We start from the raw sequence: 5287 nt of genomic DNA on the forward strand, positions 1-5287 counted from the left end.
AGAATGTGAATACTTTAAGTGTAGGAGGAAAGTTCTGTAGATATCTGTTAGATGCATTTGGGCTACAGTGTCGATTAAATCTGCTGTTTCCTTGTTGGTCTTCTGTCCGGTTGATCTGTCTATTTCTGAGAGTTTAGTATTGAAGTCCCCCAATATTATTGTATTGGAGTCTAAGTCTTTCTTTAAGTTCCTGAATATATCTTTGAAATAAACCACTGCCCTGTAATTAGGTGCATATACATTTATAATAGTTACATCACCCTGTTGAATTGATCCCTTAATCATTATATAGTGCCCCTCCTTGTCTCTCTTAACAGTTTTTGTGTTAAAGTTTATTTTGTCTGATATTAAGATGGCCACGCCAGGTCTTTTTTGGTTTCTGTTGGCATGAATAACTTTTTCCAACCTTTCACTTTCAGTCTGCATGCATCTTTGTTGGAAAGATGTGTTTCTTGTAGGCAGCAAATAGATGGGTTTTGTTCCTCAATCCATTCAGCCAGTCTATGTCTTTTAACTGGAGAGTTGAGGCCATTAATGTTCAATGTAACTATTGATAAGTAGTAACTTTGCCCTGCCATTTTCCCAAAGATATTTTCTAGTATAAGCTTTGAACTTCCTGTGATCTCTTACTGGGAGGTTTTCTTCCTTTACCTTCTTTCATATTGATGGCCGTGTTTCTGTGTTTCTGTGTGTAACACATCTTTAAGCATTGTTTGCAGGGCTGGATGAGTGGTGAAAGATTCTTTCAATTTCTGTTTACTGTGAAAGGTCTTTATTTCACCTTCAATCACAAATGAGAGCTTTGCAGGATATAATATTCTGGGCTGGCAGTTTTTCTCTCTTAGTACATGGGCTATGTCTCTCCATTCCCTTCTAGCTTGTAGGGTTTCTGCTGAGAAGTCTGCTGTGAATCTAATTGGAGATCCCCTGAGAGTAAGCTGACGTTTCTCTCTTGCACATTTTAGGATCTTTTCTTTGTGTTTCACTGTGGTGAGTTTGATTACAACGTGTCGTGGTGAGGATCTCTTTTGGTCATGTTTACTAGGGGTTCTATGAGCTTCCTGTACTTGGATGTCTCTGTCCTTTTCCAAACCCAGGAAGTTTTCTGCTAGTATCTCATGAAAAAAGGCCTTCTAATCCTTTCTCACTCTCCATGCCTTCAGGAACTCTTAGAACCTGATTGTTGGTTTTTTAAATAGTATCCTGTAGATTCCCAACAATATTTTTTAGATTTCTAATGTCCTCTTCTTTGCTTTGCTTTATATACCTTCTTGTGCTCGGCCTTCTAAGTCCGCTATTCTCTTCTATCTCACTGATTCTGTGTTTAAGGCTCTGAAATGCATTTATCATTTGATCTACTGAATTCTTCATTTCATTTCGATTTCTCTTCAATATCACACTTGCCTGTTCTACTAGTTTCTGCATTTCATTTTGATTCCTCCTTAAGATTTCATTTTCACAAGAGAGATTTTCTATCCTCTCCAGTATGGATTTTTGTAGTTCCTGAATTTGTTTTTGAGAACTTCTAAATGTTCTTATCATAAATTTTTTGAAATCTGTATCTTGCATTTCTTCTATCTCATCATCTTCATACTCCTGTATTGGAGTGTCCTGTTCATTTGGAAGCATCATAATGTCTTCCTTGTTCTTGTTTCCTCAGTTTCTGCATTTGTGGTTTGGCATTGTGGAGATATTCTTTGGTTTCTTTTTTTTCCTTGCTGTGGTGGCTTTACTCTTTATACTATGACTCTAGATTATGTGGACTGTATGCTTTTGGTGAACCTCTAGAGGCTTGTGGTGAGTGTGGCCAGAGAACTCTGTTTAGTTCTGTTCTTCAGGGTTAAGTGTGTGTCAAAGGTGACACACCCAGCTTTGGCATGCTAAATCTCTCTCTTTTTTTTTAATTCAGAAGGGAAGTAATTCCACTCAGTTGAGCTCTTCTCCTTGAAGGCAATCAGTGCCTGAGCACTAGCCCCAGTGGGTATAATATTCGTCTGCTCTGTCCCAAGGACCACACAAGGGATCTGTGCCGTCCTCAGTGTAAGCTCTGATTCCCCTGCAGTGTTTGTCACTGGGTTGCCAAGGTTACCGAGTTTGTGGCATCTCCCACCGAGAGAACGTCTCAGGCACACCTTGAGTTCTCCCACACACACCCTCAGGTTTTTTTTTCACAGTCCCAGTTCATAAGTTCCACACATTCACTAGGTTTTAACCTCCTGTTATTTCTCCCCACCGGAGTCAGGTTTTTCTGCTTGGCTGAGGGTGGGCTCAGCCCTAAGCTGGCACAGCTGTTATGTATGTCCAAAATGGCACTTGCTGTAATGTTTTCCCAACCTTTGTAAGGTGAGTGGAGAGAGAGAACCGTGTCCATGCTGGTCCCTTTTATTTTTTTCTCTCCTCTTGTTAGGCTGGTGTACTTTCCCCCATGTGGCTTCAAGCCTTGTTCCCTCTAGACTCTTCCTGCCACTTTTCTGCCAGTATTTCTGGCTACTGTGGTTTCACCTCACCTCCCTTTCCAGCGCTGGTGTGTAGACTCAACGGCTGGGGTCCCAAGCCCTCCACATAGGTCCACCGTGTCCCACTAGTTCAAGAAGAGTTTCCTCTGCAGTTTTTTCCCTAACTCTTTCCTGAGACTACAGTATCTCCACTTTTATTAAACCATCTTTTACTGGACTATCATTGCGCTCCCTTCCTATTCCGCCATCTTGGAGCCCCTCTGGAATATTTTGAACATAAGTGCATTTAATTTTTTTGTTTGTTAATAAACAGGGGAATGGATATACTATTTTGAATTTCCACATACATATATATGTATATTCCACTTATAAAATAGTGAACAGTAACTTGTATAGCACCCAGAAAAGCATAAAGCATTAACATAAAAAGCATAATGCATTAACAGCAAGCCACAGGGCACCTCACAGTCTATGTGGGAGTGCCTGACTTGTCTGTTTCCCTTGGTGTGGCTCCCTCAGGTATTCTACTGGGGATCTGCATTCACTGCATGCAAGTAGCCTACAGCCTCACTGTGACGCTTCTTTCCAGGGCTAACAAGCCAACACAATACTCAAGAGAGGCTCTCAGAGCTCATGCTTTGCTCCTGCAGAAATGCTGCAGTCCACAGACTGCGGACTCTGGGGGAAAAGAGACTTCTTCAGTGTCTCGTGATTATTGTTAGTATGCAGTTGAAAGAACAGGCATATACATAAATATTAAATTGCATGTTTTCTATAAATGTCAAGATCAGTGTGCAAATACTTGTAGTAATTTAGAAGGAGCAATCACTTGGACAGGTGTAATGTTTCTCTATTAATGAACATGCAAGACCTCCATTAACAGGCCACTGGCCACATGCCATGAGAAAGACCTCATCCTGAACCCTACAACATACTGTCTCCAGTTACTGGCCCACCAGGAGTGACAGTGGAAGGAGAACAAGACCCATTCTGTTTATAACTGGAAGTGCCAAAGTGATGATTCCAGGAAATCCTTCATTCTCCTTCCAGTCCTCTTTTCTTTTCCACAGTATCTATTCCTATATGTAGCTCACCTCGAAGACCAGGTTTCCTGGACACCCTTCTGTTTGAGCAAATTGTAGTGTGAACATTGGCACTAACCCATAGTCACTCACTAGGGATTATCTAGATGACTATTTGATTTCGGTAAGATGAACAGATTAATGGTAGTGAACATACAACAAAGTCTTACCACAGAAATGTGAGGATTTGTTAGCACCAGATAGTTCATTAATTGCTGTTTTCAGTACCTATAAATATGATGGTCCTCAAAAAGTTTATGGAAAATATCTATTATGAAAAGTAACAAATGTGATTTCAAGGCTTTTGGCACCAAAATAAACACCTTTTAATTCTATGATTATGTGAGTTTAAAAAATACCCTCCAACTTACTACAGTGATTTAGGATGAGATCAAGACAAAATATTTTGGCAAGAATAAAATAAAATATTGTCTCTTTAAAAACCTGTTTAATCCTTTTTAGTTTGACCTAGCCAAGAAACGAAAAGTGCTTTGAGAAAAGTTAAAGAAATGTAATCATGAGGTAATCTTAAAGTTCAGGCATTATCAGAAACATAATCATTTTGTTTTCATCATCAATCTGGGGAACTATTTTTCATGGATTTAAAAGGCTATGACCTACATCAGAAATGTTGGAACGGGGTCTGAAGAACAGTTAAAGCTGCAAGTAATGGGAGCTCCTTCCCTCGCAGTACATTTTTGTGTAGGTTTGGCTACAAGAAATCCATGTGGAGATGAGAAACAAAGCAGGGGGAGAGAGAAGAGAAAAAGGAACATAGGCAAAAGGCTGAGAAGAAACATGGATGGCCAGTTAATAACCCTACTTTGGTTTAGCACAGTTATCCCTTTGCTTAGGCTTTAAAACAGCTGACAGCCTGCATCCTGAGGCATATTCTGAAGTAGATCTGTGTGCATCATTTCCATGGTCTTCTAAGTTTCTGGGAGATTTTGATTTCTTAATACACAACAGAATGCATTTTTATGTAACACTGGGATATGGCCTATTTCACGGAAGAAAGAACTGAATCCCAAAGCACACTTTTCCTGAAGTTATGTGTGAGATGAAGTAGAGAGGCAACAGTAAGTACAGAAATGAAAATGTAAAAATACTCCTGTACGTGTTTGAGGACCATGAAATCTAATCACACAGGTTAGGTCCTGCTTCTAGAAGTACAGGGTGCACCTCATGGCATTAATAAGACATGCCTAACAACAGAGGATTATGAGTGCCTCCATAGGATGTAGTGCAGTCATGATTAGGAGCATGGATTGTGCAACACTGACCTGGGTTCAAGTCCTGTCCCTGGGAACCCTGCTTAGCTTGTGTGTACATGGTGCATCCAGCTCAGAGCGGTCTCATGAAGACTGTGTAAGAATGAGTATAAAGTATGTGGCTCAGTACCACCTCACTGAGTGTCCACACCTTAGCTTTGTTTCACTTATGCAGACAAGCAAAGGGCTTTGACCGGAAGCCATACATAAGCACTAGGAAGTAGTAGAGGCGAGGTATCATCAGCACCACCAACATATTCACTGCGCTTGTCATCATCAGCCTGGGAAGGTATTTTTTTCACAGAGTTTAGAGACATGGTTTCTCCTAGCCCATTCTGTGCTCCTCTAACAGAATACCCCAGGTCAGGTGACTACAAACAATGGAAGTTCATCTCTCAAACTTTGGGAAGCTGGGAGGCCTGAGACAGGGAGGCCACCAGGTATGGTTCTGGTGGAGGGAGAACCCTGTGGGTGGGAG

Source organism: Lepus europaeus, chromosome 18, assembly GCF_033115175.1.
Source record: "Lepus europaeus isolate LE1 chromosome 18, mLepTim1.pri, whole genome shotgun sequence".
Lineage (NCBI taxonomy): Eukaryota > Metazoa > Chordata > Mammalia > Lagomorpha > Leporidae > Lepus > Lepus europaeus.